The following is a 25,949-nucleotide window of genomic DNA, read 5'->3' as shown; positions in this document are numbered from 1 at the left end:
AGGCACAGCCCGCGTGCTCCACTATTTATTCGGGAGGTCCCTGGTGACATCACTGAGGCAGCTTCTGAAGGAAGGGGTTTTTTTTTCAGCAGCCCCAGTTATAATAATATTAATAATAATGGATTAGATTTATATCGCGCTTTTCTATTGTTAGATACTCAAAGCGCTCACAGAGAAGTGGGAACCCATCATTCATTCACACCTGGTGGTGGTAAGCTACATCTGTAGCCACAGCTGCCCTGGGGTAGACTGACGGAAGCGTGGCTGCCAGTTTGCGCCTACGGCCCCTCCGACCACCACCAATCATTCATTCATCATTCTTTCACCAGAGTGAGCGGCACCGGGGGCAAAGGGTGAAGTGTCCTGCCCAAGGACACAACGGTAGCGATTTGGATGTCAATAGGTGGGAAGCGAACCTGCAACCCTCAGGTTTCTGGCACGGCCGCTCTACCCACTACGCCATGCCGCCCCATAATAATAGTTAGACACAATATATGATGATTCAGAAATAGAAATGTGCTGACACTCGTGATATCGCCCTGTTTCTGCTTTGTCTGCGTCAAGGTACTCGATGTTCGCCCTTGGCAGTCAGCAGGCCGGGTTTGGACACAAACACTGATACGAGACGACTCGCAATCCAAGATTGCAAGTTGTCCCTTTGCACAGATAGAAAAGTACAACTTCAGCACAATTGAGATCATTATCCATGCGTTTGTTACGTCTCGTCTCGATTACTGTAACGTATTATTTTCGGGTCTCCCCATGTCTAGCATTAAAAGATTACAGTTGGTACAAAATGCGGCTGCTAGACTTTTGACAAGAACAAGAAAGTTTGATCACATTACGCCTGTACTGGCTCACCTGCACTGGCTTCCTGTGCACTTAAGATGTGACTTTAAACTTTTACTACTTACGTATAAAATACTACACGGTCTAGCTCCAGCCTATCTTGCCCATTGTATTGTACCATATGTCCCGGCAAGAAATCTGCCTTCAAAAGACTACGGCTTATTAGTGATTCCTAAAGCCCAAAAAAAGTCTGCGGGCTATAGAGTGTTTTCATTTCGGGCTCCAGTACTCTGGAATGCCCTCCCGGTAACAGTTCGAGATGCCACCTCAGTAGAAGCATTTAAGTCTCACCTTAAAACTCATTTGTATACTCTAGCCTTTAAATAGACTCCCTCTTTAGACCAGTTGATCTGCCGTTTCTTTTTTTTTCTCCTATGTCCCACTCTCCCTTGTGGAGGGGGTCCGGTCCGATCCGGTGGCCAGGACTCTCGCTGCTGTGTTGGACCCGCTTTGGACTGGACTCTCGCGACTGTGTTGGATCCATTATGGATTGAACTTTCACAGTATCATGTTAGACCCGCTCGACATCCATTGCTTTCGTCCTCTACAAGGTTCTCATAGTCATCATTGTCACCGGGTGTGAGTTTTCCTTGCCCTTATGTGGGCCGACCGAGGATGTCGTAGTGGTTTGTGCAGCCCTTTGAGACACTAGTGATTTAGGGCTATATAAGGAAACATTGGTTGATTAAAACATTGAATTGGTATTAATTGATGGAGCCACTATGGATTGAACTTTCACAGTATCATGTTAGACCCGCTCGACATCCATTGCTTTCGGTCCCCTAGAGGGGGGGGGGGGGGGGTTGCCCACATCTGAGGTCCTCTCCAAGGTTTCTCATAGTCAGCATTGTCACTGGCGTCCCACTGGATGTGAATTCTCCCTGCCCACTGGGTGTGAGTTTTCCTTGCCCTTTTGTGGGTTCTCCCGAGGATGTTGTAGTCGTAATGATTTGTGCAGTCCTTTGAGACATTTGTGATTTGGGGCTATATAAATAAACATTGATTGATTGATTGAACTATAGCAACGGCCTTTAAGCATACGAGTTGTGTGATAACGTATACATATTTATTCTAGCAACCCCCAAATTTGTTCATGAAAACAAAACTAAGATGCATTTTGCAATCAAACAGCTGATGGGGGATTAGTACAATTCTTACAGTATTGAAACGTTTTAGGGCGCAACAAAAAAACAAAACACATCAACTATACACTACTGCCTTCTAACATTAGCATGAATTGATTAACGTGGACCCCGACTTAAACAAGTTGAAAAACGTACTCGGGTGTTACCATTTAGTGGTCAATTGTGCAGAATATGTACTGAACTGTGCAATCTACTAATAAAAGTTTCAATCAATCAATCAATCTTGGACTTACAACTGTATTTATAACTTAATGTCAACCTCCAAACCCAGACACGTCCATTAGATAGCCAGATGGGAAAGTTTGATTCATCACTCCAGAGATAGTCTTTCCACTTTCTACAGAGTCCAGTGCTTTACACCCCTGCATCCGAAGCTTTAGATTGGACTTGGTGTTGTATGGCTTAGATGCAGCTGCTCGGCCATGTAAACCCATTCCACGAAGCACTCTGCGTACTGTACGTGGGCTAATTGCAAGGTGACATGAAGTACTGTAGCAGAAAGTCTTTGCACTATGCAAAGACTCAGTTTACGTTGGTGGCTGAGTTGCTGTTGTTCCTAAACATTTTCTTATCATAAAGCCGACAGTTGACTTTGGAATATTTATGAGGGAGGACATTTCATGACTGGATTTGTTGCACAGGTGGCATCCTATGACAGTTCCACGCTGAAAATCAGTGAGAGCGGCCCATTCTTTCACAAATGTCTCCATGCCTCAGTGCTTGATTTTATACACCTGTGGCCAAGCCAAGGGATTAGGACACCTGATTCTGATCATTTTTAAGGGTGGCCAAATACTTTTGGCAATATAGTAATGCATAATGGTCAGGTTCAAACATTGATGACATCTATTAAACAAGACAAGAAGCAAAGAATCAAACAGAGACAGGTTTCAATTTGGCTCAGTATTAAAGAGTCGCCTGGACACTGTACCCTTGAACAATCTCCAGCACGCTCTGGCGAAAGATTGTACTACTCCTCCTTTATTTGACTTTCTCCGACCACATGACCACAGCTGCTTCTTCAGGGAAGTGGGTCGTAAACAGCGTTGCCTTTGGTTACAGAACAGTTTGAAAGAAAAGGTTTTAAACACTTCACAGAAAAGGTTGTAAACGAGTTCAGAAAGGGGTTCGTAAAACAGTTCAAAAAGAGGTTGCCTGGAGGGGATTCCGGTCCCACTTCCTCTTCGCTTTTATAGTCATTGGGTCAGACAATATCTTTCTATTTGATTATAGTACATGAAAGAAACCGGAACACCTTCATCTTGCTTCGTTTTACGAGCCTTCTTCTTGGTAGGTTTCGAAGACATCTTTTGGTCTTCTCGCCGGGAATTGATTTCAACACAACGTTTTTGTGATAATTTAGATAGAATTATTCTAACAATAGTCTCCGGCAGCACGGTGGAAGAGGGGTTAGTGCATCTGCCTCACAATACGTAGGTCCTGAGTAGTCCTGAGTTAAATCCCGGGCTTGGGATCTTTCTGTGTGGAGTTTGCATGTTCTCCCCGTGAATGCGTGGGTTCCCTCCGGGTACTCCGGCTTCCTCCCACTTCCAAAGACATGCACCTGGGGATAGGTTGATTGGCAACACTAAATTGGCCCTAGTGTGTGAATGTTGTCTGTCTATCTGTGTTGGCCCTGCGATGAGGTGGCGACTTGTCCAGGGTGTACCCCGCTTACCACCCGAATGCAGCAACCCTCCGCCACCCCAAAAGGGACAGGCGGTTGAAAATGGATGGATTATCTTCCTCTACTCACCCCACCGCTGCTTTATTGTGACATATGCTGTTGCCTCCTGTGGTGTGGCGGGGGTACTGCATACAACAGGGGTGTCCAAACATTTTGACTCGGGGGCCGCATTGGGCTAAAAAAATGTCGTTGAGGGCCGAAAGTCTACTGCATGTAGTGTAACTATATATATATATATATATATATATATTAGGGTTTTACGGTATACCGGTAAATCATATTTGGTACTATACCGCCTCTAAAAAGTACTGGTCACTTTCTCATCACGCTATGTAATGGATGGGTGTAATTTTTTTTTATTTTTATGGTGATTGAACTTTTTAATTTTTTTATAATAGCCACAAAGTTCAGTGACCATGTCTGTTTACATTTTGTCTAGGGTGGATTTTTTATTTTATTTATTTTTTATTTTCAATTTTTTTTTGCACCATGACTAGGCAAGGTTATTTGCATAAATAGATGCTGAACATTTGCATAAAAAGATGCTGAACATTTGCATAAATACATGCTGCACATTCCGGGCTTCTTATTGTGCGTCTGCCTCACAATACGAAGGTCCTGCAGTCCTGGGTTCAAATCCAGGCTCGGGAGCTTTCTGTGTGGAGTTTGCATGTTCTCCCCGTGACTGCGTGGGTTCCCTCCGGGTACTCCGGCTTCCTCCCACTTCCAAAAGACCTGCACCTGGGGATAGGTTGATTGGCAACACTAAATTGGCCCTAGTGTGTGAATGTTGTCTGTCTATCTTTGTTGGCCCTGCGATGAGGTGGCGACTTGTCCAGGGTGTACACCGCCTTCCGCCTGATTGTAACAGATATGCGCCAGCACCCCCCGCGACCCCAAAAGGGAATAAGCGGTGGGAAATGGATGGATGGATGGATATATATATATATATATATATATATATATATATATATATATATATATATATATATATATATATATATATATATATATATATATATATATATATATATATATATATATATATATATTAGGGTTTTACGGTATACCAGTATTAGTATAGTACCGCGATACTAATAAATTATATTCGGTACTATACCGCCTCTAAAAAGTACTGGTCATTTTTTTCATCATGCTTTGTAATGGATGGGTGTCATTTTTTTTATTTTTTTATGGTGACTGGACTTTTTTCCTTTTTTTATAATACCCACAAAGTTCAGTGACTTCGTCTGTTTACATTTTGTATTGGGTGGATTTTTTATTTAATTTATTTTATTTATTTTTTTGAACCATAACTAGGCAAGGTTATTTGCATAAATGGATGCTGCACATTTGCATAAACAGGTGCTGCACATTCCAAACATAAAAAGTCATTGACCAGGAAAAACAAATTTTGTCCCCGAGTTTGAGTCAAAGTGCATTTAAAATGTTAAACATTTGAAATTAATCCAATCTCCCCGCGGGCGAGATTTCTTATCAATCTCATGACGTCTCGCGGGCCGATTTGAAGATGTGGGGGGGCTGAATTTTTGGCCCGCGGGCCGCACTTTGGACACAACTGACATACATGATCAACCCTAGTTTTAACGCTACCATCTGGTCTATTTGGGCGATGATTGGCGGGTGGGTCGTGGCCCGCGGGCCGGCAGTTGACTGGCATGCCATACGGGGACGACGCGGGAGAGATGTTGCTTGAGAAAAGAGATGGTGTTGTGGTAATCATTTGAATCTGTCGAATGGTATGACGCAGAGATGAGAGTTAAGAGAAGTGTGTCATCGATGTTATCAGCGGGCACGAGGCCGACCCGTGACTGTCACGCACGTCCACAGATTACCACGCTGTCGTCGATGCGATGATTTGATCTCCCGGCATCCATCTGAAATTATCGGTGTGCAACAGCCCTCTGAGATACTCAATTAGTTCACCCGCTGTTTTGCCGTTAAACCCCGCGGTCGGCAAACTCCAAGGTGAGCGGCGTCGTCAGGGAGCCGCAACTCGCCGTGATTGATGAAGTGAGCCGATTGGTCTGAGGGGAAGGCACTTGTCTCTTATTGACCCGGCGATGTGTCATCAGTGATAATGTCAGGCCTTGTTTGATAGGCGGCACGCGCGGGCCAGGCACGGCTTTCCGGGTCTCATGGCGCCGGAGGTCGTTTTTAGTGGAGGACAACCCGCATCCTCGAGGAAATCAACAAAGGGCGCACGCACACACACACACACTGGGTCAGTCCTGCTGTGATGGTCTTGACTATGGCGTCCATACTGCTGTATTCCTGCAGCTTCTCTGACCTTGAGGATCATTTCCACTAGAGATGTCGGCCGATAAATGCTTTAAAATGTAATATCGGAAATTATCGGTATCGGTCTCAAAAAGTAAACTTTATGACTTTTTAAAACGCCGCTGTTTGGAGGGACACACGGACGTAAGGAAGAGTACAGAGCGCCAATAAACCTTAAAAGCACTGCCTTTGAGTGCTGGCCCAATCCATACTTGCCAACCTTGAGACCTCCAAATTCGGGTTGTGGGGGGCATGTTTGGGGATGGGGCGGAGGCGTGGTTGGAGGTGGGGGGGGCGTGGTTAAGAGGGGAGGAGTATGTTTACAGCTAGAATTCACCAAGTCAAGTATTTCATATGTATACATCCATCCATTTTCTACAGCTTATTCCCTTTTGGGGTCGCGGGGGGCACTGGCGTCTATCTCAGCTACAATTGGGCGGAAGGCGGGGTACACCCTGGACAAGTCGCCACCTCATCGCAGGGCCAACACAGATAGACAGACAACATTCACACACTAGGGCCAATTTAGTGTTGCCAATCAACCTATCCCCAGGTGCATGTCTTTGGAAGTGGGAGGAAGCCGGAGTACCCGGAGGGAACCCACGCATTCACGGGGGGAACATGCAAACTCCACACAGAAAGATCCCAAGCCTGGATTTGAACCCAGGACTGCAGGACCTGTGAGGCCGACGCACTAACCCCTCTTCCACCGTGAAGCCATATATATATATATATATATATATATATATATATATATATATATATACTGTATATATATATATATATATATATATATATATATATATATCCTGAAAATATGCAAACAAAACTGTGTCTAGATAATTGATATTTCAAACATGCATAAATAAATCTTAAGGAATATAACATAACTTGGCTTCTGAGAGCTTCAAAATGTAATGAATAAAATGCTAAAGTTGTTGATCAACAAGCAATTATTTTGATAATGAAATATGGTCATTGTAAATGAATTATTATGCCATCCATCCATCCATCCATCCATCATCTTCCGCTTATCCGAGGTCGGGTCGCGGGGGCAGCAGCCTAAGCAGGGAAACCCAGACTTCCCTCTCCCCAGCCACTTCGTCTAGCTCTTCCCGGGGGATCCCGAGGCGTTCCCAGGCCAGCCGGGAGACATAGTCTTCCCAACGTGTCCTGGGTCTTCCCCGTGGCCTCCTACCGGTTGGACGTGCCCTAAACACCTCCCTAGGGAGGCTTCGGGTGGCATCCTGACCAGATGCCCGAACCACCTCATCTGGCTCCTCTCGATGTGGAGGAGCAGCGGCTTTACTTTGAGTCCCTCCCGGATGGCAGAGCTTCTCACCCTATCTCTAAGGGAGAGACCCGCCACACAGCGGAGGAAACTCATTTCGGCCGCTTGTACCCGTGATCTTATCCTTTCGGTCATCACCCAAAGCTCATGACCATAGGTGAGGATGGGAACGTAGATCGACCGGTAAATTGAGAGCTTTGCCTTCCGGCTCAGCTCCTTCTTCACCACAACGGATCGGTACAACGTCCGCATTACTGAAGACGCCGCACCGATCCACCTGTCGATCTCACGATCCACTCTTCCCCCACTCGTGAACAAGACTCCTAGGTACTTGAAGTCCTCCACTTGGGGCAGGGTCTCCTCCCCAACCCGGAGATGGCATTCCACCCTTTTCCGGGCGAGAACCATGGACTCGGACTTGGAGGTGCTGATTCTCATCCCGGTCGCTTCACACTCGGCTGCGATCCGATCCAGCGAGAGCTGAAGATCCCGGTCAGATGAAGCCATCAGGACCACATCGTCTGCAAAAAGCAGAGACCTAATCCTGCGGCCACCAAACCGGAACCCCTCAACGCCTTGACTGCGCCTAGAAATTCTGTCCATAAAAGTTATGAACAGAATCGGTGACAAAGGACAGCCTTGGCGGAGTCCAACCCTCACTGGAAATGTGTCCGACTTACTGCCAGCAATGCGGACCAAGCTCTGGCACTGATCATACAGGGAGCGGACCGCCATAATAAGACAGTCCGGTACCCCATACTCTCTGAGCACTCCCCACAGGACTCCCCGAGGGACACGGTCGAATGCCTTCTCCAAGTCCACAAAGCACATGTAGACTGGTTGGGCAAACTCCCATGCACCCTCAAGAACCCTGCCGAGAGTATAGAGCTGGTCCACAGTTCCACGACCAGGACGAAAACCACACTGTTCCTCCTGAATCCGACGTAGCTCCCTCTCCAGTACACCTGAATAAACCTTACCGGGAAGGCTGAGGAATGTGATCCCACGATAGTTGGAACACACCCTCCGGTCCCCCTTCTTAAAGAGAGGGACCACCACCCCGGTCTGCCAATTATTATGATCATTTAAAATTAATTACTTCAAATATGTTTATTTTAATATATAATTCAATGGCTGGATGTAATAAGGAGTCAGAAAAAATACATATAAAAATACAATTAATTTTGATGTTTTTAGAAAAATATTGTGAAAATCTATTTCGTTGTTTTTCTTTTTTTTTATTAATAAAGTTAATCGCCGCCCTCTACTTCACCCTCAGCAGCCTGACCAGCATGGGCTTTAAACGCGTGCGCCAACACGGACGCCGAGATTATCTTCTCCATCTGCACCTTGTCATCGGCGGTATGCCGGACGCCTCGTATGGAATAACGTGATTGGGCAAGCACGCTGTTTAAATCGTGGCAAAGCGGACGTGAAAAAAGGCTGTCCTCACTCAGGCCACGCCCCCTCCAGCTCCGGCTGAAAACCGGGAGATTTTCAGGTGATTATTTGTCCCGGCAGGTTTTCGGGAGAGGCGCTGAATTTCGGGAGTCTCCCGGAAAATTCGGGAGGGTTGGCAAGTATGGCCCAATCACATAATATTTACGGCTTTTTGCACACACAAGTGAATGCAAAGCATACTTGGTCAACAGCCATACCGGTCACACTGAGGGTGGCCGTATGAACAACTTCAACACTGTTACAAATATGCGCCACACTGTGAACCCACACCAAACAAGAATGACCAACACATTTCGCGAGAACATCCGCACCGTAACACAGCATAAACACAACAGAACAAATACCCAGAATCCTTTGCAGCACACACTCTTCCAGGACGCTGCAATATACACCCCCGCTATTCCCTACCCCCCCATCTCAACAACGCCCTTCCCCCAACCCCGCCCACCTCCTTAAACAAGCTTAGCTGCTATGTAGTCACTTAAGTGGGATGCGACGTGTGCTTAGTTTGTATTGTATTACAAATGTTTTAGTTTTTAGCTTTATGATGGTTTGTATGTTGTATGTATTTTATGTATTTTTACCTCGTTTTTACTGTTGAACCTTGTTTTTAATGACTACTGCTGCAAACCAAATTGCCCTTCGGGGACAATAAAGATTTTGTAAGTCTTATATATATATACACATTTTGTAAGTGAGGAAATTGCCATGTAAATTTGCTAATTAAAATGTTTAATCCAATGGAAATTAGCATTGTTCCAGAGCATTTTGAAAAATGCACCTTTTATACTCTTGAGTGCCGGCTTTTTGCATCGCTGGCATTGAAAACCGTAACATCATCTCGAGGCAGCCCGGCTGAGTCTGCCTTGAGTGCTCCACTTCTTGTTTACCGGCCAAGTGCTTGAGCCGTTGCCGATGGTGCAACCAGACAAAATTGTGGAAATATGGCACTGTTTGAATTTACGTGAATCAATATTTGGTGGCGTTGACCCACTTCTGACTTTCCTGATCCCGCCAAAGGCGTGCAAGTGTTTTGGCACCATGGCACTAACGAAACATGCTGTGCTTTTTGGACCAAATTCCAGGCGTGGTGCGATAGTCCGAGGGGAAGTGACTCCACGCTGCTTGGATTTAAAAAAAAAAAAAAGGCTCTGGGTAATTTAAGCATGTCTTTTATTTTGTTGGGTCACAGCGAGCGGATACAGGAAGTGGCAAACATAAACTTTATTTCCTCCAAATCCGACAAAAGAACATTAAAGCCTTTTCACAGTCAGTATCAGAATTGTTTAAAGGCAAAAAGAAAGTTATGCTGTTTGCATAAACTTTGTTATCCTGCAGGAAAATTCTCATTAACATACAAAAAAACATTTTTATTCGTCTCCCTCCACATTTGTTTAACCATTGAGGCTATTTATTTATCAGTGAGACTTTTACTCGAGGGGAAGCAGATGGTCTGAGTCTTAGTTACAAGTTTTTGACACCCCGAGGATCCAGCCCATTGATTACATCACTATGCCTTACAGAGCTTGTAAGCGCGCTCATTTCCAATCAATGGCGTACGAGCACAATTAAAGCCGAGCCGTTAAAAGCTAAATCACTCTTTAACGAGAGTTTTTTCTTCTTCTTTTTTTTTTGCACGAGAGTCTGCAAAATTCCTTGCGTTTACTTCGTCTTTACAGTGCATGAAGTGTCCAGATGGCCGCTGTTTACAGCGTCCGTGTGATTCATGCATGGCAAGAGAAACTTTCAACTTTTTACAAGAATGTTGATGAGCGAGGAGGAGTGGACGAAACAAAATCAATCTGCCAAAAAAGCACTCAGTGAGCAGACTAAAATTGGAGAAGTAAACATGCATATGTTAGTCAAACTGCTTTGCATTGGTTTAAAAATGTACCGTTTTTTGGGAAACTTTTAACGATAAAGGATACAATTCAGATTTTTTTTATTTTTATTAATTAATCATGATTAATCGTCATCTGCAACTATTTATAATCTGCCCATTTTAAGCTATTAATAATCACCTCCATTATGCCAAATAAACTGCATTTCTTGGTATCTTGAGTATAACTATCAAGTAGTATTATCACTGGAAGACGAGGCAAAACATGTTACACACTTAGAGCAGGGCAGGAGCTCTAAGTGTGCTAATAGCTAATGTAACACACCAAAAAAAAGTACCTGGTTAAGTTTAAGAAGCACATTACAGCAGATATTAACAGGAAATTAACAAAATAAGAGTCTAGATATAGGATTATAGCAGCCAGTGCTGGTGTGAGCGTTGTCACGGTCAGTACTTGACATGAAAGAGAAGGGTGGATCCATCCATGCATTGGTGTTGTCAATATCAAATGTAGTATCAGTATATTAGAGTGAGTACCTTGATGTTTTAATTTTTTTAAAATATTTGTTCTTTGTTTTATTTATTTACGAGGAAAACAAACAAATAATATAATAGTGTAGTAGATATAGTTGTTGTATGCTATTGAAATTTAAAAGTTGACAGTTAATACAAGGGATCAGTATCGTTAATGGTATCCGATGATGTTTGGTATCGGAATCAGTCGCATAACTCTCAAGTAGTATGATCACTGGAAGATGAGGCAAAACATGTTACACACTGAGAGCAGGCAAGGAGCGGGCATGCTAATAGCTAATGTAACACCAAGAAAAAAAAAAGTACCTGGTTAAGTTTAAGAAGCACATTACAGCAGATATTAACAGGAAGTTAACAAAATAAGAGTCTGGATAGCCAGTGTTAGTGTGTCAGCATTGTCACGGTCAGTACTTAACACGTAAGAGAAGGGCGAATCCATCCATGCATTGGCGGTGTCGATATCAAAGGTAGTATCACTATGTGATTGATATGAGAGTGATTATGTTGTATTTCTATTTTCTCAAAATCTTTTTGGTTTTGTTTATTTATTTCCAAGGGGAAAAAAACAAGGCTTTAAAAGAGCAGCATATAGTATTTTGCTTTTGTATAGTTATTGTGTGCCATTGACATTTTTAAAAATTGACAGTTAATACATGGGATCAGTATCGGTAATGGTATCGAATGATTATTGGTATCGGAATCGGTCGCATACAATTACAACATCCCTAAATATACAGTCAGTCTATTTTGGATAATATAGTATTTTTTTTGTGTGTGTGTATTATTTCCTGTCACTTTTATTTTGTATTCTCCATTTCCTGTCAACAACCCTCGGCTGCAACAACTATTTTGGTTAATGTGCGGCGTTTGTTAGATCCACTATGGACTGGACTCTCACTATTATGTTAGATCCACTATGGACTGGACTCTCATTATGTTAGATCCACTATGGACTGAACTCTCATTATTATGTTAGATCCACTATGGACTGGACTCTCACTATTATGTTAGATTCACTATGGACTGGACTCTCACTATTATGTTAGATCCACTATGGACTGAACTCTCACTATTATGTTAGATCCACTATGGATTGCACTCTCTCACTATTATGTTAGATCCACTATGGACTGGACTCTCACACTATTATGTTAGATCCACTATGGACTGGACTCTCACTATTATGTTAGATCCACTATGGACTGGACTCTCACTCTTATATTAAATCCACTATGGACTGGACACTCACTACTGTGTTAGATCTACTAGGTACTGGGCTCTCACTATTATGTTGGATCCACTATGGACTGGACTCTCACTCTTATATTCAATCCACTATGGACTAGACTCTCACTATTATGTTAGATCCACTATGGACTGGACTCTCACTATTATGTTAGATCCACTATGGACTGGACTCTCATTATTATGTTGGATCCACTATGGACTGGACTCTCACACTATTATGTTAGATCCACTATGGACTGGACTCTCACTATTATGTTAGATTCACTATGGACTGGACTCTCACTATTATGTTGGATCCACTATGGACTGGACTCTCACTATTATGTTGGATCCACTATGGACTGGATTCTCATTATTATGTTGGATCCACTATGGACTGGACTCTCACTATTATGTTAGATCCACTATGGACTGGACTCTCATTACGCTAGATCCACTATGGACTGGACTCTCACTATTATGTTAGATCCACTATGGACTGGACTTTCACTATTATGTTAGATCCACTATGTACTGGACTCTCCCACTATTATGTTAGATCCACTATGGACTGGACTTTCACTATTATGTTCGATCCACTATGGACTGGACTCTCACACTATTATGTTAGATCAACTATGGACTGGACTCACACTTTTATGTTAGATCCACTATGGACTGGACTCACACTATTATGTTCGATCCACTATGGACTGGACTCTCACACTATTATGTTAGATCAACTATGGACTGGACTCACACTTTTATGTTAGATCCACTATGGACTGGACTCACACTATTATGTTAGATCCACTATGGACTGGAGTCTCACACTATTATGTTAGATCCACTATGGACTGGACTCTCAATATAATGTTAATTCCACTATAGACTGGACTCTGCGGTCCCCTCCAAGGCTTCTCATTGTCCCATTGGGTTGTGTTTTTTCTGGCCTTGATGTGGGATCTGAGCCGAGGATGTTTTTGTGGCTTTTGCAGCCCTTTGAGACACTTGTGATTCAGGGCTATATAAGTAAACTTTGATTGACTTATTGATTGGTTTTCAAAAAGGTTACAGAAACTTGTTTAACGTGGGACGTATCCACGCAACAAGTAAGTAAATAATTTCCACATCAAGCAGACTTTGTGAGCGCCAAACACGATTACTTTTGGAAGACTATGATCCAGAACCTTATATTTTTGAGCCCGAACACAAAAAGGACGGGCAATAAATTTCAGAACCCACGTGATGGATGCAGTTTCATTGCGTCACTAAAGCATCCGCAGCATTACTCGGTGCTACAGCTACAAACTAACCATAACAAACAATAATACAACAAACACTTACTGTGATACTTCCACTCTCGCAGGGATGCCCACCGACGAGACGCTCCGTTTAGATGAAGATTCAATCGCAATCCTCAAAGGGTGAAAAGAAAGTTCCTGCAGGAAGCCTCTTTTGGGGTCCATTCGCCGCCTCGGGGACGTGCAAGTGGACCAGACTGTCGATCCATGGCCACATGTGTCTACTACCAGGTGAGAGATGCATGAAATCTAATCTAGAATTTACTTGAGCGAGTTTGAGACCAAGCGGAAGCAGCCGCCGGGCTCAATGTGTCAACAATACTGTAGCAGCCTAAGACAGTGTTTTTCAACCTTTTTTGAGCCAAGGCACTTTTTTTTTTTTGGAAAAAATGCAAATGCACACTACCAGCGGAAATCATTAAAAAATGAAACTAAGCAGCCGATATTGACGGTAAAACGTTTTTCTCGCTTTAAAGCATAGGCAAACATACATCACTATAGCTCTTGTCTCAGAGTAGGTGTGCTGTCACCACCTGTCACATCACACCCTGACTTATTTTGAGTTTTTTGCTGTTTTCTTGTGCGCAGTGTTTTAGTTCTTGTCTTGCGCTCCTATTTTGGAGACTTTTCCTGTTTTTTTTTTGGTATTTTCCTGTGTTTTCCTTGACCGCTATTCCCCAAGCCTTCTTTGTTTTTAGCAATCAAGAATATTTCAGTTGTTTTTATCCTTCTTTTGTGGTGACATTGTTGATTGTCATGTCATGTTCGGATGTACTTTGTGGCCTCCGTCTTTGCTCCGCAGTAAGTCTTTGCTGTCGTCCAGCAATCTGCTTTTGTTTACTTTGCAGCCAGTTCAGTTTGAGTTTCATTCTGCATAGCCTTTCCTAAACTTAAATGACTTTTCTTAGAGGCACCGACCTTGTGTTTATTTTTGGTTTAAGCATTAGACACCTTTTTACCTGCACCCTGCCTCCCGCTGTTTCCGATATCTACAAAGCAATTAGCTACCTGCAGCCACCTACTGATATGGTAGAATATAACGTAGTAAGTCTGCCAATCTCCAGATAGTACGGACACTCAACAACGGCATATTGTTTGCGGATTATAATTACTGCTTTGCAAAAAAATATTTTTAACCCAAGTAGGTGAAATTAGATAATCTCCCACGGCACACCAGACTGTATCTCATGGCACAGTAGTTAAAAAAAGTAATGTGCCGCAAAAATAGTCCGTCTGCGTTAGCGCTTGTAATAACAATATCCCTCATATTTCAGAGTATAATGAGCGCAACAGAGGACCCTCCCATATTTGTAGATTTTATTGTTAGCTATTTATTTACCGTTTTGAATGCATAAATAAAGCCAAACATACAGTATGTGTTCTTGACTTACATCAGGATTGTGTATGATAAACAGCACAGCTCTTTCAAATATATTTCCAGTATGACTGACCTAATAATATGGTCAAAGTTCAGAACTGCTACTCCAGTGATGTCCATGTCCGAAAATAGACGAAAGTTGTTCAGAGCGGAATATTAAGAATGGCTGATTGAATTTGTGGTATTTTGGTATGTTTAGATGGTGTTTTTTTCCAGATTGTTCTCCTAACATTTAATGATTATCATTATTTTTTTGGGATACAGTATTTAAATAACTTTTTTTTTTAAATGATAACAAAAAAACATAATTAGTTTTATTGGGCCATTTAAAGGATTATGATCAAATAAAATAAAAGCAAGCCAGTTTTCTATTTTCTGGAACCTTATTTTCACCACACACAAAAACAAATAATGGTAAGTCATAATTGAGAGATAAAATGTCAGAATTATGTGTTAAAATAGCCAAATTTGCGGGATTAAACATTTTAATTGTGACAAAAAAGCTGTTCATCTCATAATTTCGATTTCTTATCTCATAATTGTTATTTTTATTCCATAATTATTACTCAACATAGTTTTTTTTTAAATTATGGAATCTAAAAATGTTTTCCAGATTAAAAAAAAAAGGCAAAATTACGTATGGTTTAATGCACCTGTGTCAAACTCAAGGCCCGCCACATTATTTTATTTGGCCCTCAAAAACATGGAAATATGTATCAATAAAGTACTGTAACTTTCCTTACTAAATGTATTATTACTTTCTATTTTGGGGAAAAAAATAAAAATGTACTCCATGTAATCGCAAATTATGTTAATTTAGATATTCTCCATCCATCCATCCATCTTCTTTCGCTTATCTGAGGTCGGGTCGCGGGGGCAGCAGCCTAAGTAGGGAAGCCCAGACTTCCCTCTCCCCAGCCCCATCGTCCCTTCCCAGGCCAGCCAGGAGACATAGTCTTCCCAACATGTCCTGGGTCTTCCCGTGGCCTCCTGCCATTCGGAGGTGCCCTAAACACCTCCCTAGGGAGGCGCTCGGGTGGCATGCAGACCAGATGTCCAAACCACCTCATCTGGCTCCTCTCGATGTGGAGGAGCAGCGGCTTTACTTTGAGTTCCTCCCGGATGGCAGAGCTTCTCACCCTATCTCTAAGGGAGAGCCCCGCCACACGGTGGAGGAAACTCATTTCGGCCGCTTGTACCCGTGATCTTGTCCTTTCAGTCATAACCCAAAGCTCATGACCATAGGTGAGGATGGGAACGTAGATCGACCGGTAAGTTGAGAGCTTTGCCTTCCGGCTCAGCTCTTTCTCACCACAACAAATCAATACAGCGTCCGCATTACCGCGGACGCCGCACCGATCCGCCTGTCGATCTCACGATCCACTCTTCCCTCACTCATGAACAAGACTCCGAGGTACTTGAACTCCTCCACTTGGGACGGGGTCTCCTCTCCGAGGTACTTGAACTCCTCCACTTGGGGCAGGGTCTCCTCTCCAACCCGGAGATGGCATTCCACCTTTTTCCGGGCGAGAACCATGGACTCGGACTTGGAGGTGCTGATTCTCATCCCGGTCGCTTCACACTCGGCTGCGAACCGATCCAGTGAGAGCTGAAGATCCTGGCCAGATGAAGCCATCAGGACCACATCATCTGCAAAAAGCAGAGACCTAATCCTGCAGCCACCAAACCGGATCCCCTCAACGCCTTCACAGCGCCTAGAAATTATGTCCATAAAAGTCACGAACAGAATCGGTGACAAAGGGCAGCCTTGGCGGAGTCCAACCCTCACTGGAAACGTGTCCGACTTACTGCTGGCGATGCGGACCAAGCTCTGACACTGATCATACAGGGAGCGGACCGCCACAATAAGACAGTCCCAAACCCCACACTCTGAGCACTCCCCACAGGACTTCCCGAGGGACACGGTCGAATGCCTTCCCCAAGTCCACAAAGCACATGTAGACTGGTTGGGCAAACTCCCATGCACCCTTAAAGGGGAACATTATCAGCAGACCTATGTAAGCGTCAATATATACCTTGATGGTGCAGAAAAAAGACCATCTATTTTTTTTAACCGATTTCCGAACTCTGAATGGGTGAATTTTGGCGAATTAAACGCCTTTCTGTTTATCGCGCTGGAAGCGATGACGTCAGAATGTGACGTCGCCGAGGTAACACACCCACCATTTTCATTTTCAACACATTACAAACACCGGGTCTCAGCTCTGTTTTTTTCCGTTTTTTTGACTATTTTTTGGAACCTTGGAGACATCATGCCTCGACGGTGTGTTGTCGGAGGGTGTAACAACACTAACAGGGAGGGATTCAAGTGGCACCACTGACCCGAAGATGCCAAAGTGTCTGCCGCCAGACCCCCATTGAATGTGCCAGAGTGTCTCCACATTTGACCGGCGATGCTAAGGCAGACATGGCACAGAGATGTATGGATAACCTGCAGATGCATTTGCAACGATAGTCAACGAAATCACAAAGGTGAGTTTTGTTGATGTTGACTGCCAGCTAATCGATGCTAACATGCTACGCTAATCGATGCTAACATGCTATTTACCGGCGGTGCTAAAGCAGACATGGAACAGAGATGTATGGATAACCTGTAGATGCATTTGCAACTATATTACGTTTCCTTCCACCCACATTTAATGCGAAACAAACACTTACCAATCGACGGATTTAAATTGCTCCAGTGTCAAAAGATGCGAAAGTCCTGATCGTTTGGTCCGCACATTTTACCGGCGATGCTAACGCAGCTATTCAGCCATGCTATGGCTATGAATAACGTCAACAACTATTCGCTCAATAGCTTCAGTTTCTTCTTCAATACTTTCATACTCCAACCATCTGTTTAAATACATGCGTAATCTGTTGAATCGCTTAAGTCGCTGAAATCCGAGTTTGAATCCGAGCTAATGTCGCTATATCTTGCTGTGGTATTCCCATTGTTTGTTTACATTGGCAGCCCTGTGTGACGTCACAGGGAAATGGATAGTGGTTTCGAAGATAGCGAAAATAAGGCACTTTAAAGCTTTATTTAGGGATATTCCGAGACCGGTAAAATGTTGAAAAAAACTTCAAAAAATACAACAAGCCACTGGGAACTGATTTTTATTGTTTTTAACCCTTTTGAAATTGTGATAATGTGCCCCTTTAAGGACTCTGCCGAGAGTATAGAGCTGGTCCGCAGTTCCACGACCAAAACAACACTGTTCCTCCTGAATCCGAGGTTTGACTATCCGCCGTATTCTGGAATAACTTCAAAACCATAACACAAACTTAGCACGAAGGACCGGCAGTGTATTTGTCATATTTGTTCTTGCCGTGAGGCGCAGCAACAATGGCTGCCAGGTCCTGCATCTTCGCTGCAGTTGATGCGCTGAACACACTTTCACTTTCTTCACTCAGGCTATTTTCTTGTCATTTGTATGTAAAAACATGCGTGGCCGGGGCCAGGGGGGGGGGTGTCGTAACGTCCGCACTGCGCCCCAGCTGGGAGACATATTGAGCATTTCCCGGCGAGCAGATGCCTGCAAAATCTAATTCGAGGGCCTTCTTGCCAGTGTGGAAAAAAAAAAAAAATGTCTCATCCCTGCCCCACTTTCTCTCGCTGCTGGGAATCATTGACGAGGAAGATGCCAAGTGATGACGGCTGTTGCCCGGAGCGGCAAATATGGCACACGAGGCATCAGCCTTCAATCGCACACCTTGCGTCATGTGTCACCTTCTGATGAGGGCCCTCTTTATATTCAAATCAGCAATTTGTACTCAAGCATCCCGACTTCCTGTCGATGCCAGCCTCAACAGTCTGTTGGGTTCCAGTAAAAATGTTGCCCTCACTGCCCACTTTTGTTCAGAAAATGCACTTAAGATGTGACTTTAAGGTTTTACTACTTACGTATAAAATACTACACGGTCTAGCTCCATCTTATCTTGCCGATTGTATTGTACCATATGTCTCGGCAAGAAATCTGCGTTCAAAGGACTCCGGCTTATTAGTGATTCCCAAAGCCCAAAAAAAGTCTGCGGGCTATAGAGCATTTTCCATTCGGGCTCCAGTACTCTGGAATGCCCTCCCGGTAACAGTTCGCGATGCCACCTCAGTAGAAGCATTTAAGTCTCACCTTAAAACTCATTTGTATACTCTAGCCTTTAAATAGACTCCCTTTTTAGACCAGTTGATCTGCCGTTTCTTTTCTTTTTCTTCTATGTCCCACTCTCCCTTGTGGAGGGGGTCCGGTCCGATCCGGTGGCCATGTACTGCTCGCCTGTGTATCGGCTGGGGACATCTCTGCGCTGCTGGTCCGCCTACGCTTGGGATGGTTTCCTGCTGGCTCCGCTGTGAACGGGACTCTCGCTGCTGTGTTGGATCCGCTTTGGACTGGACTCTCGCGACTGTGTTGGATCCATTGTGGATTGAACTTTCACAGTATCATGTTAGACCCGCTCGACATCTATTGCTTTCCTCCTCTCTAAGGTTCTCATAGTCATCATTGTCACCGACGTCCCACTGGGTCATTATTGTCACCAATGTCCCACTGGGTGTGAGTTTTCCTTGCCCTTATGTGGGCCTACCGAGGATGTCGTGGTGGTTTGTGCAGCCCTTTGAGACACTAGTGATTTAGGGCTATATAAGTAAACATTGATTGATTGATTGATTGAGAAAATGTTGCAATATTGTTGTTTAGTGGTCTAAAACCAAAGCAACCGTTTCTGACGCTACGGTACATACCTCGGTTTTGTTTGAATAATTGTTTCTAAGTGATCACAAGGGCTTCACGGTGGAAGAGGGGTTAGTGCGTCTGCCTCACAATACGAAGGTCCTGCAGTCCTGGGTTCAATCCCAGGCTCGGGATCTTTCTGTGTGGAGTTTGCATGTTCTCCCCGTGACTGCGTGGGTTCCCTCCGGGTACTCCGGCTTCCTCCCACTTCCAAAAGACATGCACCTGGGGATAGGCCCCTCCCACTTCCAAAGACATGCACCTGGGGATAGGTTGATTGGCAACACCAAATTGGCCCTAGTGTGTGAATGTTGTCTGTCTATCTGTGTTGGCCCTGCGATGAGGTGGCGACTTGTCCAGTGTGTACCCCGCCTTCCGCCCGATTGTAGCTGAGATAGGCGCCAGCGCCCCCCGCGACCCCAAAAGGGAATAAGCTGTAGAAAATTATGTGTATGTATATATATGTGTATATATATATATATATATAGGCCCCTCCCACTTCCAAAGACATGCACCTGGGGATAGGTTGATTGGCAACACTAAATTGGCCCTAGTGTGTGAATGTGAGTGTGAATGTTGTCTGTCTAGCTGTGTTGGCCCTGCGATGAGGTGGCGACTTGTCCAGGGTGTACCCCGCCTTCCGCCCGATTGTAGCTGAGATAGGCGCCAGCGCCCCCCGCGACCCCGAAAGGGAATAAGCGGTAGAAAATGGATGGATGGATGTGTGTACAATGTTTAAATAAAAAGATGTACATGAAACCAGTATTATCAGACATGTCCACGTTTACCATAAATTGATTAACGTGGACCCCCCCGACTTAGACAAGTTGAAAAACTTGTCTAAGTTTTTCAATTGTACGGAATATGTTCTGTTCTGTGCAATCTACTAATAAAAGTTTCAGTCAATCAAGTCTTGTAAAGACAATTCCAGTAATAAAATACTGTCTCTTGATATGAAAGTTATACATTTTTAAAACCGGACAAAATTCACTCATTTCTCTAATCTAATCTGCATGTTCTCCCCGTGAATGCGTGGGTTCCCTCCGGGTACTCCGGCTTCCTCCCACTTCCAAAGACATGCACCTGGGGATAGGTTGATTGGCAACACCAAATTGGCCCTAGTGTGTGAATGTTGTCTGTCTATCTGTGTTGGCCCTGCGATGAGGTGGCGACTTGTCCAGGGTGTACACCGCCTTCCGCCTGATTGTAGCTGAGATAGGCGCCAGCGCCCCCCGTGACCCCAAAAGGGAATAAGCGGTAGAAAATGGATGGATGGATGGAAGTTATCACAAAAACCTGTCTTTGACCTTACCAAGAAAAAGGCTGGTTAAACTCCACTGTGTAGGGGGGGAAGCAACATGAAGGTGTTTGTTTCTTTCATGTATTGGAATCCAGAGACCTACTCAGTGGACTAGTGGTTAGAGCAGGGGTAGGGAACCTATGGCTCTAGAGCCACATGTGGCTCTTTTGATGACTGCACCTGGCTTTCAGATAAATCTTAGCTGACATTGCTTCTCATGCGTTTTAATCCGTCCATCCGGTTTCTACCGCACCTGTTCAAGAAGTCGCATTAATGGTAAGAAGTATTTTATTTATCGTTGGTTAGCTTCAGAATAATAATGTTATTAATAAGAATTAGAAACTCATTATACTCTAAAAATGTTGGTCTTACTTAAAAATGCACGTATTTAATTGTATTTAGTTCAAAAATATATATTATATGGCTCTCACAGAAATATTTTCTAAAATATTTGGCTTGTATGGCTCTCTCAGCCAAAAAGGTTCGCGACCCCTGGGTTAGAGTGTCCGCCCTGAGAATGGTAGGTTGGGAGTTAAAACCCCGGCCGAGTCATACCAAAGACTATAAAAATGGGACGAGTTGGAATTGAGGGTTGAATCACCACAAGTGATTCCCGGGCCCGGCACCGCTGCTGCTCACTGACTGCTCCCCTCACCTCTCAGGGGGTGAACAAGGGGATGGGTTAAAGGCAGAGGACAAATTTCGCCACACCTAGTGTGTGTGTGAGAATCATTGGCTCTTTAATTTAACTTTAACAAAAATGTATTGTCTGACCAAAGAACTACAAAAGCAAAGAGCAAGCAGGACCAGACTCCCCTCCAGGCACCGCTTTTTTGAACTCTTTTACGAACTTCTTTTTGAACTCTTTTAGGACATCTTTTTTTAATTCTTTTGCGACCTCTTTTTGAACTCTTTAGCGACCTCTTTCTTGAATTCTTTTACTACCTCTTTTTTTGAACCGACCTTTTCTTTTGAACTGTTTTGTAATCAAAGGCGATGGCTGTTTACGACCCCGTCCACAGCTGTTGCCATGTGGTCAGGGAAGGTCCAGATAAAAGGAGGCGTGCAATCTTTTGGCAGAGCGTGATGACACTGTACAAGGGTACATATGTACACGTTTCCCCTCAAATTGAGCCAAATTTAATTTTGTCTCTGTTTAATTATTTGCTTCTTGTCTTGTTTAATAGATGCCATCAGTGTTTGAACCTGACAGGTTTTAAAGGGCCCATGGCGTCCAGAACCAACATTGTACTAATAACCTCACTTTACGTATTTGTTGCTCCTCCTGAATCTTGTATTATTTCTAGGGATGATACTCGAAACCGGTTTTCCCGGTTGTTCGATAAGAAAAGAACCGAGTCCTCAGACTCCAACCCCTTTTTGATAACCAGTACCCGTTATCGAGACCACTATAGTAAAGAAAAAGAGTTGGTTCTTTATTTGAATCCGTCCCGACCAGAAATGCTCCGTGAGACATCACAAAAAATGACGTCACGTAGCTCAGTCATTAGGCGGAGATAGCGAAAGCAGGAAAAAAACGGACGGGAAAAAGCGCTCCAAGGTGTAATAAAGTTCAAAACAAAAGACATAATCCAATGAATAACTTTACTGAAAGATTTGAGCAGGGTACAAACACATGACCACACATGTGTGCACAGAAAATGTCTCTGCCATTTTCTGCATCCCACAGGGATTCTTATTTTGTGTTTCTGCACCTGTGGTTCCCACACAAGGTTGCAACATTGTTTGTCAACACTTTCTGCTCTCATTTTCTCGCACATTTGACCCTCTGATGTTCTGTGTACCTACACTCTGTCCTCCTCCTGTCTAGGCCTGCTGTGTGTGTGTGTGTGTGTGTGTGTGTGTGTGTGTGTGTGTGTGTGTGTGTGTGTGTGTGTGTGTGTGTGTGTGTGTGTGTGTGTGTGTGTGTGTGTGTGTGTGTGTGTGTGTGTGTGTGTGTGTGTGTGTGTGTGTGTGTGTGTATACAGAACATCAATTTCCACACTTCTATTAGCCCCGGGTCCAGTGGACCCGGACATCTTATATGGAATAGAAATGTGTAGGGGGTGTGTGTGGTGTGTGGTCATTAAATATGTATTCTGATATATGTTCTTCACAGAAAATGACCCAAAGTCAGTAAGTCTCAGTTTGAAAAAAAAATTAATTGTATCATTTTTCTTTTAATAAAAAAATGAAAACGGGTGTCACAGACCCGAACACCACACAGGGGCCCATAGCGTCCAGAATCAACATTGTACTAACAAGCTCACTTTATGTATGTGTTGCTCCTCCTGAATCTTGTATTAATTGCCCATAATATCAATTAGTTTTTGATTAATCCGTAGATAACTATTCGGAACGCCCCCTTACCATCGCCATACTCGATATGCTGCCACCTGTCTTGGTGTGATGTAAACTACCGTGCTAAAATCCCATTCTCAACAGTTTGTTGGGTTAATGTAAAAATGATGCCTTCACTGCCCACCTTTGATCAGAAAATCTTTCAATATTGTTGTTCAAACCATAGCAACTGTTTCTGACGGTACGGTACAAATCTGAGTTTTAACCCATGTCTAATGTTTATATTGTTGTTACTCAGCCAGCGTTTGTGGGTCTGATGGACTGAACTGAAACATCTGTTCAGTATTTCAACATAAAAGTGTTTGATTGTAAGGCCTATAAAAGCCACAGAATGCATCGGGTCCATCAGACGCTGGCTGAGTAACAACAATATGAACGTTGCACATAAAATTTCTCTGCCATTTTCTGGATCCCAGAGGAATTCTTATTTTGTGTTTCTGCACCTGCGGTTCCCACACGAGGTTGCAACATTGTTTGTCAACACTGCCTGCTCTCATTTTCTCGCACATTTGACCCTCTGATGTTCTGTGTACCTACACTCTGTCCTCCTCCTGTCTAAGCCTGCTGTGTTAGTGTGTGTGTGTGTGTGTGTGTGTGTGTGTGTGTGTGTGTGTGTGTGTGTGTGTGTGTGTGTGTGTGTGTGTGTGTGTGTGTGTGTGTGGTTTACACAGAACATCAATTTCCACACTTCTATTAGCCCCGGGTCAAGTGGACCCGGACATCTTATATGTAATAGAAATGTGTAGGGTGTGTGCGTATGGTGTGTGGTCATGAAATATGTTCTTCACAGAAAATTAGCCAAAGTCAGTGAGTCTCAGTTTGAAAAAATAATTAATTGTATCATTTTTCTTTTAATAAAAAAATTAAAATGGGTCCCACAGACCCGAACACCACACAGGGCCTCATAGCGTCCAGAACCAACATTATACTAACAAGCTCACTTTAATTTGTTGCTCCTCCTGAATCTTGTATTAATTGCCCATATTATCAATTTGTTTTCGATTAATCTGTAGATAACTATTTGGAACGCCCCCTTACCATCGCCATACTGGATATGCTGCCACCTGCTAAACCACCGTGCTAAAATCCCATTCTCAACAGTTTGTTGGGTTCCTGTAAAAATGATGCCTAGACTGCCCACCTTTGATCAGAAAATGTTTCAATATTGTTGTTCAAACCATAGCAACTGTTTCTGACGGTACGGTACAACCTCAGTTTTAACCCATGTCTAATGTTTATATTGTTGTTACTCAGCCAGCGTTTGTGGGTCTGATGGACTGAACAGTTGTTTATTGGGATAAGGTAAACATCCGTTCAGTATTTCAACATAAAAGTGTTTGATTGTGAGGCTTTAAAAAAGCCACAGAATCAATCAATCAATGTTTATTTATATAGCCCCAAATCACAAATGTCTCAAAGGACTGCACAAATCATTACGACTACAACATCCTCGGAAGAACCCACAAAAGGGCAAGGAAAACTCACACCCAGTGGGCAGGGAGAATTCACATCCAGTGGGACGCCAGTGACAATGCTGACTATGAGAAACCTTGGAGAGGACCTCAGATGTGGGCAACCCCCCCCCCTCTAGGGGACCGAAAGCAATGGATGTCGAGCGGGTCTAACATGATACTGTGAAAGTTCAATCCATAGTGGCTCCAAGACAGCAGCGAGAGTTCCGTCCACAGGAAACCATCTCAAGCGGATCAGGAGCGTAGAGATGTCCCCAACCGATACAGGCGAGCGGTCCATCCTGGGTCCCGACGAGCGGTCCATCCTGGGTCCTGACGAGCGGTCCATCCTGGGTCTCGACTCTGGACAGCCAGTACTTCATCCATGGTCATCGGACCGGACCCCCTCCACAAGGGAGGGGGGGACATAGGAAAAAGAAAATAAGCGGCAGATCAACTGGTCTAAAAAGGAGGTCTATTTAAAGGCTAGAGTATACAGATGAGTTTTAAGGTGAGACTTAAATGCTTCTACTGAGGTGGCATCTCGAACTGTTACCGGGAGGGCATTCCAGAGTACTGGAGCCCGAACGGAAAACGCTCTATAGCCCGCAGACTTTTTTTGGGCTCTAGGAATCACTAATAAGCCGGAGTCTTTTGAACGCAGATTTCTTGCTGGGACATACGGTACAATACAATCGGCAAGATAGGCTGGAGCTAGACCGTGTAGTATTTTATACGTAAGTAGTAAAACCTTAAAGTCACATCTTAAGTGCACAGGAAGCCAGTGCAGGTGAGCCAGTACAGGCGTAATGTGATCAAACTTTCTTGTTCTTGTCAAAAGTCTAGCAGCCGCATTTTGTACCAACTGTAATCTTTTAATGCTAGACATGGGGAGACCCGAAAATAATACGTTACAGTAATCGAGACGAGACGTAACAAACGCATGGATAATGATCTCGGCGTCTTTAGTGGACAAAATGGAGCGAATTTTAGCGATATTACGGAGATGAAAAAAGGCCGTTTTAGTAACGCTTTTAATGTGTGACTCAAAGGAGAGAGTTGGGTCGAAGATAATACCCAGATTTTT

The sequence above is a fragment of the Nerophis ophidion genome, linkage group LG29 (assembly GCF_033978795.1).
Source record: "Nerophis ophidion isolate RoL-2023_Sa linkage group LG29, RoL_Noph_v1.0, whole genome shotgun sequence".
NCBI lineage: Eukaryota > Metazoa > Chordata > Actinopteri > Syngnathiformes > Syngnathidae > Nerophis > Nerophis ophidion.
Note: the sequence above shows the minus strand (reverse complement) of the source record.